The following is a 14,169-nucleotide window of genomic DNA, read 5'->3' as shown; positions in this document are numbered from 1 at the left end:
CACAACAATCCCTAATTCCTTACTTCCTATTCATCATGAACTCCTCTCAATACTGGTTTCTTCCTCTTTCCACAGGAACTATTCCAGTCAAGTCTCAAAGGACATCTGCAGAAGTCAAATCCACGCTGCCAAGGTTTGTGGGAATGTTCTTTCCTTATCTTGCTGAATTTCTCAGCACCTTTCAATAGGTTTTACCACTTTTTCTTTTTTTTTATGGAAACATTGTTCTTAACTTCAGTGACATCACTGTTTGTCTACTCATCTCTACTGCTTCCTCTCAGTTTCCTTAGCTGGCTTATGCTTTCTTCTCTCTACATTTTGAGATCCTTAGAAGTGTGCCTTGTGCTCATTTTCTTCTCTGTATTCTCCCTAAATGATCTCATTAAATACCATGGGTTTAAATAAAATTATTATGTCTATGATTCTCAAATTTATGCCACCTTCCCAGACCTCTCCTCCGACTCCTATATTTGGTTTCCTCTTTGTATCTCAAATTCATATATGCAAAAGAACTCTTTTTTTTTCCTTCTAAAACTTGTTTTCACACACACACACACACACACACACACACACACAAACCCATTCTTTCCTATCTTGGTAAAAGGCCTAATCAATTCTCAACTACTCAAACCAAGTCTTAGGAGTCACCCTTGGCTCTACTCTTTCCCTCAATTCTTCATATACAATTCAAAAGTAAGTCTTATGGGGGTGCCTGGGTGGCTCAGTCAATTAAGCATCTGCCTTCAGCTCCGGCTCCACTCAGGTCACGATCCCAGGGTCCTGAGATAGAGCCCCACATCAGGCTCCCTGCTCAGTGGGGAGTCTGCTTCTCCCTCTTCCTCTGCATGACCCCCCACCCTGCCCCAGCTTGTGCTCGCTTTCTCTCACTCGATCTCAAGTAAATAAAATCTTTTTTTTTTTTTATTAAAATTTAGGGACACCTGGGTGGCTCAGTGGTTGAGCCTCTGCCTTTGGCTCAGGGCATGATCCCAGAGTCCCAGGATCAAGTCCCACATTGGGCTTCCTGAATGGAGCCTGCTTCTCCCTCTGCCTATGTCTCTGCCTCTCTCTCTCTCTCTCTCTCTCTGTGTCTCATGAATAAATAAATAAATAAATAAATAAATAAATAAATAAATAAATAAAATCTTTTAAAAAATTAAAGATTAAAAAAATTAAAATCCCCATGTGCTTCTGTAACATTTGTACCATTCTCTCTCTTCAGTCATGTTGTCTTGGCCACACTTGTCTTCAAGTCCAAGAAAATGTCTATGCATATACTATTTTCTTACTGCCAGAATTCCCTTCTGATCCTTATCCTTCAGTTAACTATTAGTTCCATCTCACATGCCACTTCTCAAAGAGGATTTTCCTGATCATCCTGTATAAACTAAGTACACCACCTGACTATCATTATTTTCTATTCTCAAGGCTTTACTCATTTCTTCCATAAAAATTATCCACTAAAAATCAAATTTTCCCTTACTTATTTTTGCCTGTTTTTTCCTATTATAATGTAGATTTTATAGAGATAAGCAACCATGTATATTTACTTGATCATCATTTTATCATCCTTGTCTAGGCCTGTGTCTGTCTAATACATAGGAGCTGCTATTCAATAAATATTTCCTGAAAGGAAAAATGAAAAGAATCAAACAGATATGTCATCCAGTCACACAATTTAAGAATTGATTAAAACACTGGTCCACAATTTTTTTTATTACTATATACAGTTTAAGGTGAAAGAAACAAATGAGTATACCCCCCCGCCAGTATATGCACATGCTTCCTTATAAATAACACACATACTATAGTATAAATTATTATGGTATAAAACATCCACAACAATATTATGAAAGTAACATTAGCAGAAAGAAAGAAAGAAAGAAAGAAAGAAAGAAAGAAAGAAAGAAAGAAAGAAAGAAAGAAAGAAAGGAAAGAAAAGTTTATTTCTTCCTCATATATATCAAAAACTATATTCCTTATCTATGGCAACTCTCTTACAAATGGCTCCACAATCTTTAACAAATGGTTTTTTGAAGCCACTATGCTTATGTCATCCATCAAACCAGCAGAAGGAAAAGAGTATTTATGAGAACAATGTGAGTTTTTTTGGGTCAAGCCTAGAAGTTGAATACGTCACTCACCTCATGTACTATTAAATGGAATCCAATCATGTGGATGCACCTAACTGCAAGGGAGTTTGTGAAATGTAATCTTGTTGTGTGCCAGGAAAAAAATTAATGATTTTGACAACCAGCTAACCTATGGCTGCCACATCCATGTAAATGGAACTTCTATTTTATTCTTCTATCTCTTCATCTTGTGTAATCACTGGGGGAACCACAGTCCACTTTGGAAATCACTGAATTAGATTATATGACCATTGTAACATCTCTAAATGGTCTTTTGACTGAGAGGCAATATTCACTAGTAAGGAAGAATTGAAGTTATTCTTAACCAAATGACAATTCCTTAAGATTGCCAATCAGCCAATAGAAGAAATTGGAGCAATAGTACTAGTTTGCTTTGTCCTCAGGATATTGTCCTCAGCCTGAACCCACATCATTCAATATTATTGAGTGATTGAATGAATTTCACATGTTCAAACATGTTTGAACTCCTTTCCAGAAATAATTAACAAAAGGGGTGCCATTTTGCTTAGTGGTCCTGAAAAAAGTAATGACAATAATATTTGAATCAAAGAAGTGACACATTCTTATTGGAAATGGTCTCTTTAAAGTCATTTTTTTTTTCCTAGAGAGAGACCACCAGAAACATTGCATTGTCAAATTTAGTTCTTCCATACATTACAATGGAATCAACTTTTTTCCATTTCTTCAAATCTTTATATGCTAATTAAAATACATTCAAGTTTTTATTTTATCCTTACTATTTGGACTTCTCTAGAACACTGATCATGAGAAAATTATCCCCAGTTATGCTTATTAATAGAGCAGTAAGTTTCAAAAATTCAAAAATTTTGAGCAGCATGAACATGGACAGGTATTGACGCTTCTGTAATAAAATGTAGTTGTTAAGAAGTTAAAAATAAATTTCTAAAAAGGTTTTATTCACTTATTTGACAGAGAATGAGAGAGAGAGAGAATGTACAAGCAGAGGGAACAGCAGAGGGAGAGGGAGAATCAGGCTCCCAACTGAGCAGGGAGCCTGATGCTGGGCTCGATTCCAGGACCCTGAGATCATGACCTAAGCCAAAGGCAGATGTTCAACTGACTGAGCCACCTAATATCCCCTAAGAATAAATTCTTAAGGATGTTTTTAAATGACTACCTAGTCTGAGAAATCACAGATGAGAGTCTGAGAAATCATGTTTTTTTTAAAGATTCATTTATTTATTTGAGAGAGAGAGAGAGCCTGTGAGCATGTGGGGTGGAGGAAGGGGGGTGGAGGGAGAGAGAGAATCTTATGCAGACTCATCACTCATCACTGAGTGTGGAGCCTGACAGGAGACTAGATCTCCTGACCCTGAGATCACAACGTGAGCTGAAACCAAGAACTGGATGCTTAACCGACTGCGCCACCCAGGCATGCACACATTTTTTTTTTACACTAGAGGTAATTTAGTATTTTTGAAATAATATGATGGCAGAGAAATAGTTTGTGGCAGAAAGAGATTCAAAGTTAGGAAGTGATTCTAAAGTTCACAAGAATTTAGCTTTTTAAATAAAACAGCTTCAATATTCTTAGAAGAGACTATTCCAGAAGAAAGTGTCTTTCAAGTGTCTGGCGGAATATTATAGCCCACTATTAAGAAAGGTTACACTGCTTATTTACACTCTGGTGATTATATCTTTAAATATAAAGCACTAATCAATTAGTATTAAAGATTTATGAAGGGACAAGTTAATAATTTTCCACTCAATTCCTTCTTACTAATTAAAGATTTTTCACTATTAATCTTTGTCCTTTAGTATTTAATCTGAAGTAATGTTTGTCCTTTAGCTTTAGAATTAATTTTAAATAACATCTTTAATTTTGATAGAGAGCTATTTCACAATTGCCTTTCAGATTAAATTAAGAAATCTCTAAAACTCTCCCATTTAATTTTATATATAAAATGTCATTTGCATTAATCTGATGATTTTAAATTATACATTTGGCTCACAATATCTAATTAATTTGGCAAGAGAATTATGGAAATAATAAAATTACATCCAAATTTCAAGGAACACTTCATTTTTAAATGCCTAATTAAATGTATCTTTGTAATAAAAGACATCATTCTGAAGAAATGTAATAGTACTTTAATTTCTGAGTAATAGGTATGCTGAATATTAATTTGCCCTATATTTGGCATCCATGGGAGACAAAAGCATAGTGTTCTCAATGCCAAAAGCAAGCAGTACACTCACGCTATCTGAGAAAGAAAATAAAATCAAAGTTGTTTGGCAAAGGGTGCAAGGGATGACTTGAAAAACTGAGTGCTTCGTTTTTTGTTTTTTTCTTAAAAACTAATTGGCAGATGGTTATTTTTAGTTTTTCCTGCTTTTCAGTCAAGAGACTAGTGAAGGGCAGTGATATTTAAGATTAGCATTGTAGTTACTTGTGTCTTCATTTATTTATTTTGCGATGCTGCTTCTTTCTGATGGGTGCTACTTCTGACTCACCTCAATAACCCAAAATGTTGTTTTATGTTAGCAATGAAGTTGGATACAGAGGAAAAGTCGCTCTTTTTCTTTTCAAGAGTGTTTCCAACTCTCCTGCCTGCTTTTTCCCACTCTTACTTCAAATATTAAAATTAATTTACACACTAAATTCTCCAGTGAATGGCCCATAGTTATCCATTTTCTTCTTTATCTAATTATGTGATTCTATACTTCCCATTTCTTTGTTAAAGCCTATTGAAAATCATCTTACTTCCTTTCTTTCAATTTTTCAAGTTCAATGACATTTAAAAACTTATGCCAACTATATACCCCATGCCACAAGTATAGGACAAAATTTGACAAGTGTGATCCTTCTAAGCACTAAATATATCTTTAAAAAATAGAAGTGTAATTTCAATACCAATGGGGTCAGAGTTGGATAATTTCTAGATTAAGGCATATTAGCAAACATTACAATAATTCTAAGGGATATTATAATACTTCTAAGGCATATGACAATTACTGAAAGAAAAATCAATATAAGCATATTCCATAAATGCACACATTAACCTGCTAGGTATTTGGAAACAATTTATTAAAAATCATTATTCTTTTCCGTATTTCATATTCAAGTATAAACAGCTTGTGGCTCACATTTAAAATTTCATCCATCTTCAGAACAGAAAGGTAACAAACAAAAACCTGAAGCAGAGTCAAACTATGTCATTTAGAAACATCTTCATCTCTGTGGATTATCAGGGGATTACACTCCTCATGCCTTGCCATGCCAGAGAAGCTCTGAGTATCATTGGTTAATATTAGGCTTCAGGCTCCTGCAGTTTTCCAAGTAAATGAAAGGTCAATAATGCTTGTCACTCACAGGCTCCAGGCAGACAGTTTTGCCTACCAATTCAGCATTGCCCGCAGTACCACTGCTAGAGTTACAGTGACTATCCCAAAGGTACTTACAGCTCGTTTTCTATTCATTCTAGCATAATCCTCTCACTTGCTGACCATTAGCGGTGTAATTAATGGGCATTTTCTGATCGATGTACCCTTGCAGATAAGTGTTATAATAAAGGGTGATTACAGTGAAGAATAATACAGTTGAAAATCAGTACCTAGTCGTCACCACTCATTGGCAGTGCCATAACAGAATCAGACAGTGAGACCAGACTGCATAGAAATTATATCAAATAAAGTAATTCTTTCAATTTATTGCACTTTTAATTATGCCATCTTTAATTTAAAGAACTACCTTGCCCCATACAATGTACTCTCCAAGCTAAAGGGAATTAATCTAAGGCTAACTAATATTCACTCCCCAGCACATTTGAAATCAATTTTACCTTAAGCAAAATGTTTTATGAGTCTTTAGTTTACCCTGGGCATTATGCATCTTCATAATTTTCTAATGAGCTTAAGATATCCATGAGCAGAAGCCATGAATCTTGTTTTTGGTAGCCCTTAAAAACAATTTTTTTCCAATCTGCTGTAAATTAAGAGATGTGAGAAAATGAGAATAAAATCTCATTACCACTGACAACCTCACAGCCCAATAAACCTGTGTTAAATCTTATTAAAGGGTCAGTTATTTGTCATTTTTAGTAACCTTCATCATCAGAGCCAATATCGTGCCATCCAATCTTTCTTTAAGATACCAGGGCACAGAGGTCACACAAAGAGCTTGGGCCATGATAATCATCCCTGAGCGTGATATAAGAAATTAGAGCTCTTTCCAGAGGTCTCAACTTAAATATTGACACACACTGAGCTGCAGTATTACACAGAAGCGTCGAGGACGAAAATCCAATGAACAAAACCTGAGAAGACCCTGTGATTTCCTGATGACCAGAATCAGAAGGGACATGATGACCATCTCACAGACAAGGCAAAAGGAACATATAACCAAGATGAGGCTTAATCATTGCTTATTGGATAAATAAAGATAAAAAAAAAACAGATCTCACACAGCCATAGGCTTTACATACAACCAGTTTTCTACAGACAGATTAAACTTCCTGTAGATTCTTCTAAGCTGAATTTTAATAACAACAGACCAACTTCTATTATTGACCAGTATTTTCTGAAGCTGATTTCTCTCCCCTGCCCTGAGTCTATTCATGGGAAAACAGAATCTTTATATAATGTAAATATAAAGATATATATATACATATATATATATATATACCACCAAAAATGACAACAGCAAACAACTATTCTAGTAATTTAGGCAAAATATAAGGTGATTTTTCAAAATTCTGTGCTAGTCTGTCCAAGACCATTCTCTTCCATTTTGCAAGTAATATAGGTGATCATAAATAGAGGAGAGCCTCATGCTTTACAGTTATAGCACATTTTTCTTGATTTCAGCTTATGACAAGATAGTTTGTAGGCCACTGGCAAGAATTAAACGGAGAAATTTAAATGAAGAAATTTCTATGTTCTAGGGGAATTTCAAAGAGGTGTACATGTGTTTGTACCAGGTAGGGAGAACTCCCCACAAAATAGTTATACAAGCCCCACTTAGTCCCACTGCTCTTCAGTTTCACCCCCTTGTCAGCACACCTGATACAATTCACCTTATCCTGCATCTGAAATTCCTGGGACACCTGGGTGGCACAGTGGTTGAGCGTCTGCCTTTGGCTCAGGGTTTGATCCCAGTTTAGGGATTGAGTCCCATATCTGGCTTCCTGCAAGGAGCCGGCTTTCTCCTTCTGCCTGTGTCTCTGCCTCTCTTGAATGAATGAATGAATGAATGAATGAATGAATGAATAAATAAAATTAAAAAATAATAAAATTCCCAGGTTCTAAATAAGAGGAAGGAAGTATACAGCAAAATCAAAGGCACTGATTTTATTTACAGTCCCTTAGATGTAATTATCACCAGTCCCAACTTTACATATTGGTCTACTCAGGCAGCCATAACTAAATACACACACTGGATGGCTTAAAAAAAAAAAAAAAACAGAAATTTATTTTCTTACAGTTCTGGAAGCCAATGAAGAGAGCAGGGTACCAGCATAATCAGTTTCTGGTGAGGTCTCTCTTCCTGGTTTGCAGAAGGCCACCTCTTGCTGTGTTCTCACATTGCAGAGAGAGAGAGAAAGAGCTCTGGTGTCTCTTCCTCCTCTTATAGAAACCTTTCAGATTAGGACCCTACCCTATGATCTCATTTAACTTTTACCACCTTTTCATAGGCCCTATCTCCAAACACTGGAAGGTACATGAGTCCAGTCAACATACGGATTTTGGAGGGATACAATTCAGTCCTTAGCACTTTATATTACAGAATGTCAAATCTCTTTTATTACCGCCACTTAGACTGTCTCTATAGGACACCAAAACAAGCAGCTGATGTAGGAAGAGTTACACTGAATGTTTTGAATGCTATATGCAATGGACACACTATTCAAACTATAATCTTATTTTCTACTATTACTATGTTTCCATTTCTGTCTGGTGGCAGAAAGAAAATTACATTCACCTCTGGGATTTTTCCCTCCACTCCATTTCCATGGAGCAGCTTGGACATTCTGTCAAATTTAAGTAGGATCAAGACATTGAGGAGTCTGGGAGGCAACATCTGATTTTTGGTCAGCCTTTTTCCACAAAAGCTTCCCGTCGTCTTAGGATCTCAGCACTGATGCAAACTTTTCCTGGACCCAGCCTTGAAAAGGAAATGGAGGCCAAAGGGAACAATATGGAGAAAACACAATTTATGATCCTAAATATTATCATATTAAGCAGAAGTTATAAGTTTGACCCTTTTATCTATCGAATGTCAGAGTTGGAAAGGCTCGTAGTGATTTTCTACTGCATTACCATAATTTTGCAGATGAAGACACTGAGGCCCAGAGAGGTGACATAACTCATGCCAGGTCCCATGACAACTCAATGGTGAGTCACAGACTAGAAACTCGGTCTTCTCATGACACCTTGCTGTATAATTCATAATATAATTCAATTCAACCAACACCACATGAGTATATGAAACTATGGCAGGCCCAGCAAGTACCAAGAGAAGAGTAAAAAAAAATGACACCTACAGTTTTAAACAGCACTGGGGCTGAACGGAAGGAAGTCTCTTGATGTTGCTATTGCTTCTTGTTGACTTGTTTTCAGAAATGTACACTGAGGAGCAAGATATAAAGAGGACTTTGGTAGACTAAGAATACCCTAAAAGATTACTTGCTTGAAATATTTTTTTTAAAGATTTTATTTATTCATGAGACACACACACACACACACACACACACACACACACACAGAAACACAGGCCGAGAGAGAAACAGGCTCCATGCAGGGAGCCCAATGTGGGACTCGATCCTGGGTCTCCAGGATCACGCCCTGGGTCAAAGGCAGTGCTAAACTGCTGAGCCACCTGGGCTGCCTGAAACATTTTAATTAATAGAAAAATTTACATTTTTTTCTCTCCATTTCAAGTCCCCTGCAGTAGAAAAGCACTGCTGGACATTGTGATGAAATCTTGTGAAACACTCTCTTGCATCAGCTTGGCTAAGATTAGGCAGGCCTCAGAATCAAGGATCCTATGAAGTGAAAGGAGGGGGAATCTCTTCACTTCTATGGAAGAGGGTTTCTCTTGATTTCTTTTAATTAAATAAAAGAATTCAAATACATAAAGGTAGATTATTAAGTTTTTATAACAAATCCTTATTAGTCCTTCCACATAATTCCCTTTTATAAAAACAGGGTTATTATGGCTCTACTATAGTAAGAAATGCCATATTTTCTCTCTCAGCTCTAGAAGTAGATAGCAAGCAACTTGCAAATTATACAATCCCATTAAAAAGTCAAATTATGGGCACCTAAGTGAGTCAGTGGTTCAGAGTCTGCCTTTGGCTCAGGTCATGGTCCTGAGGACCTAGGATCAAGACCTAGGATGCAGGCAGCCTGGGTGGCTCAGCGGTTTAGCGCTGCCTTCTGCCCAGGGTGTGATCCTGGAGATCCAGGATCTAGTCCCGCATTGGGCTCCCTGCATGGAGCCTGCTTCTCTCTCTGCCTGTGTCTCTGCCTCTCTCTCTCTGATGAATAAATAAATAAAATCTTTAATAAAAAAAAAAAAGACCTAGGATGCTAGGGGGTCTCTAGCATCCCCGCAGGGAGCATGCTTCTCCCTCTTCCTATGTCTCTGCCTCTCTTGTGTTTCTCATGAAATCTTTAAAAAAGAAAATAAAAAATAAAAAATAAAATTACTCTGCAAAAGAAAAATGTTTTCATTATCATTTTATCATTATTTTCATATGATTTTTTTCAAATGTAGAGATATAAAATGAATATAAAAATGAATCTCCCCCAAAAAAATGAATCCCATCATCCTGTTTCAATAATTATCAATACCTAATTTGTTTTTCTTTATCCCCTCACCTACAATGCCTCTCCACACAATTATTTTGAAGCAAATTACAATATATTTATCATATACATTTCATCATGTATCTCTATAGGAATTTTTAAAAAGTATGTATCAAACAAATACCATTGTCACATTTTAAACATAAACAAGTATTCTACAGCTTTATCCAATGTTTCCAACTCTTGGGATGCCTGAGTGACTCAGTCAATTAAGCATCTGACTCTTGACTTCAGCTCAGGTCTTGTTCTCAGGGCCATAAATTCTAGCTCCATATTGGTCTCCATGAGTTGGACATGGAGCCTACTTAAAAAAAAAAAAAAAAAAAGCAAATAAATAAATGTTTTAAATGCCTGTAGTTTTGCTTTTATAGTTTTTGCTCTTTCTTACTGCTTTTCAATTAACAATCCAAATAAGGTCCTTGTATTACAGTTGGTTTCTATGTCTCTGAAGCTTCCAATTCATAGGTTCTTCTGCTGTCTTTTATTTTTATAATTTATTTATTGAAAAGCATAGATCATTTGTCCTATAGTTGTACACACTTTGGATATTGGTTACTTCATGCTTGTAGTTACCTTTAACATGTTCCTCAGCCTCTGGATTTTCTGGAAATGAGAAATTAAATCTAGAGGCTTCATCTGGTGTACAGATTTTTAGCATAATACGTCAAAAATGATGTATGCTTCCATCAGGAAGCATATAATCTTTGATTTTTTTCTTGATATTAGTAGTTATCCATATATCATTAGGGTTTATAAACTGATGATATTTTAAGTTCTATGCTGTCCATTTCATATATTAGATGGATATAGTTCTATGTTTCTACAAAAAGAAGCTTCCCTTCACCAACTATTTGGTTGTCCTTGGGTACAATAAAAGGATATCTTTTAGTCTCCTGCTGTTCATTTCTTGTGGCTTGTTTCTTGCAAGACGTTCTATCTGAGCCTACTTTCACAATGTACTTGCCTCCCAATACTTTATGCTTCTTGTTCCAAGTCCCCTATACCCCCAGGATGTTTGTAGTTAGTACCTATTAAGGTGGCCAAGTTCATGAAAGTACCATTTAAGCAGTGCAATGTAGCAAAGTGGTACAGTTCTGAAACCTGGAATTACAAATAACTTTTCAACCTGGAGGCTCCCAACTTCCTGAAATAGAGTTTTTTCATCTGTAACAGGAGTAATAAAAATACTTGCCTGTGCCAGTTATCACATTATTACTCTAAATCTACCCTTCTTTGCCATGCCCTGTGACAATGGAATTAGACCACACAACATTTCTCCTTTGCTAAGCTGACATAGTGTAAGGCTTCTCAATGGAGGATACTGGAGGGACCACAAGAGAAAGGAGCTTTCATTCCTGATTCCAGTCTAGGCTTCTTCTCCCACCTATGTTACAGGTACCAAGACTGTTTGGGAGGCCCCAGTGTGCTCACTCTCCAGAAAGTTTTACCTGTAGCCCAGGAGTTACTTCCTAAAAACCTTGACCTATTGAAACTCCAGAAAACTTCTATAGGCCTTTCCTACAGATAACTTCCAACATACTCACACCTTTTAGAAGGTCTCTTGGCCACTCAGCAGGTTTCTCTTACAGGCCAACTCTGGCTCACACCTTCTGTCAAGGTTGTTTGCCTCCAGCAGCCTGGTTGTGGCAGCCATGACCCAAGTGACAGCCATCTTCATGATCATGCAACCTGTGTAGTGGCTTTGATGTTGCCATCTTGAAATTTTCAATAATTTAAGAAATTTCATTGTCATTTTGCACTGGACCCAACACATTGTGTAATTGGTCCTTCTCTGTGTTCTGAATCTCAACCTGGGGGTGGGGTGGGGCTCCTCCACACTCTTAGTTCCTTCCTGCTCGCTCTCTCTCAGAAGTAGTGGCTGCTTCTGAATTTGTTTTCCCTCTAATTTTTTAAGTTTTTATTTTAATTCCAGTTAGTTCACATGCAGCGTTATGTTGATTTCAGATGTACAGTATAGTGATTTAACAATTCCATACATCATCTAGTGCTCATCACAACAAGTGCACTCTATAATCCTCATCACCTGTTTAACACATCCATCCGCCTCTGGCCCTCTGAGAACCACCAGTTTGTTCTCTATAATGAAGAGTCTCTTGCATTGCCTCTCTCCCTCTTTTCTTTTCCCTTTGCTTGTCTATTTTGTTTCTAAAAGTCCACATATAAGTGAAATCAAATAGTGTTTGTCTTTCTCTGATGGACTTATTTCACTTAGCGTTATACTCTCCAGCTTGATCCATGTCCTTGCTAACAGAAGATTCCCTTCTTTCTTATGGGTGAATAATATTCCATTGTGTGTATGTGGTATACGTGTGTGTGTGTGTGTGTGTGTGTGTGTATGTACACCACAACTTCTTTATCCATTCATCTATTGACAGACACTTGGGTTGCTTCTATAATTTGGTTATTGTAAATAATGTTGCCATAAACATAGGAGTGCATTATCCCTTTGAATGAGTATTTTTATATTTTAGGGGTAAATACCCAGTAGTGCAACTACTGGATCATAGTGTAGTTCTGTTTTCAATGTTTTGAGGAACCCCCATACTGTCTTCCACAGTGGCTGCACCAGTTTGCATTCCCAACAACAGTGCATAAGGGTTCCTTTTTCTCCACATCTTCCCCAACACCTACTGTTTCCTGTATTGTTGATTTCAGCCATTCTGACAGGTGTGAGGTGTTATTGTGGTTTTGATTTGCATTTCCCTGATGATAAGAAATGATGAGCATATTCTTACGTGTCTGCTGACTGCCTCTATGTCTTCTTTAGAAAAATATCTGTTCATGTCTTCTGCCCATTTTTTAATTGGATTATTTCTTTTTGGTGTTCATTTTATAAGTTCTTTATATATTAAGGAAACTAACCCGTCATCAAATATATCATTTGCAAATATCTTCTCCCGTTCCATAGGATGAATTTTAGTTTTGTTGTTGTTTCCTTTACTGTGCAGAAGCTTTTTCTTTAGTTGTAATTTATTTTTGTTTTTGTTTCCCTTGACTCAGGAGATGTATCTAGAAAAAAGTTGCCATAGTACATGTCAAAAAGGTTACTGCCTTTGGTTTTTTCCTAGGATTTTTATGGTTTCCTGTCTCACATTCAGGTGATTCAAAATCCATTTTGAATTTATTTTTGTATGTGGTATAAGAAAGTGGTTCAGTTTCATTCCTTTGCACGTTGCTGTCCAGTTTTCCCAACACCATTTGTTGAAAAGACTGTTCTTTCCCTATTGGATATTCTTTCCTGCTTTGTTAAATATTAACTGACCACATAGCTGTGGGTTTATTTCTGGGTTTTCTGTTCTGTTCCCCTGATCTATGTGTTTACTTTTGTGCCATTTCCATACTGTTTTGATCACTACAGTTTTGTAATATAACTTGAAATCCAGAATCATGGTGCCTCCAGCTTTGTTTTGCTTTTTCAAAATTGCTTTGGCTATTCAGGGTCTTTTGTGGTTCCATATAAATTTTAGGATTGTTTGTTCTAGTTTTGTTAAAAATGCTGTTGGCATTTTGATAGGGATTACATTAAATGTGTAGATTGTTTTGGATAGTATTGACAGTTTAACTATATTTGTTCTTCCAACCCATGAGCTTGGACTGTCTTTCCATTTCCTGTGTCATTTTCAATTTCTTTCATCAGTGTTTTATAGTTTCCAGAGTACAAATCTTATACCTCTTTGGTTACGTTTATTCCCAGCTATCTTTTTTGATGCAATTATAAATGAGATTGTTTTCTTAATTTCTCTTTCTGCTGTTACATTATTGATATATAGAGATGAACCCAACTTCTGTACACTTATTTTGTGTTCTGTGACTATACTGATTTATCAGTTCTAGCAGTCTTTGGTGGAGTCTTCAGGGTTTTCTGTACACAGTATGTATCATGTCATTTGCAAATAGAAAAACTTCTACTTTTCTAGATTTTTTTTCTTTTGGTTTATTTCTAGTTTCATAGCACTGTGCTCAGAAAAGATGCATGTTAGTGGCACCAGGGTGGCTCAGTCAGTTGAGCATCTTACTCTTGATTTCAGCTCAGGTCACAATCTCAGGCTCCTGGGATCGAGCCCCACATCAGGATCTACACTCAGCAGGGAGTCTCTCACTCCCTCTGCTCTTCCCACCAGCTCACATTCTCTCATTCTCAAATTAATAAATCTTTAAAAAATAT

General features: G+C 36.6%; 1 pseudogene; it reads left to right on the top strand.

The window, feature by feature from the left end:
• Nucleotides 1–14,169, top strand: part of LOC144283028 (bifunctional methylenetetrahydrofolate dehydrogenase/cyclohydrolase, mitochondrial pseudogene) — a 49,902-nt pseudogene that overhangs the window by 21,396 nt on the left and 14,337 nt on the right.

Source organism: Canis aureus, chromosome 14 (assembly GCF_053574225.1).
Source record: "Canis aureus isolate CA01 chromosome 14, VMU_Caureus_v.1.0, whole genome shotgun sequence".
NCBI classification, from domain to species: Eukaryota; Metazoa; Chordata; class Mammalia; order Carnivora; family Canidae; genus Canis; species Canis aureus.
This window is presented reverse-complemented; position numbering and strand designations above follow the sequence as displayed.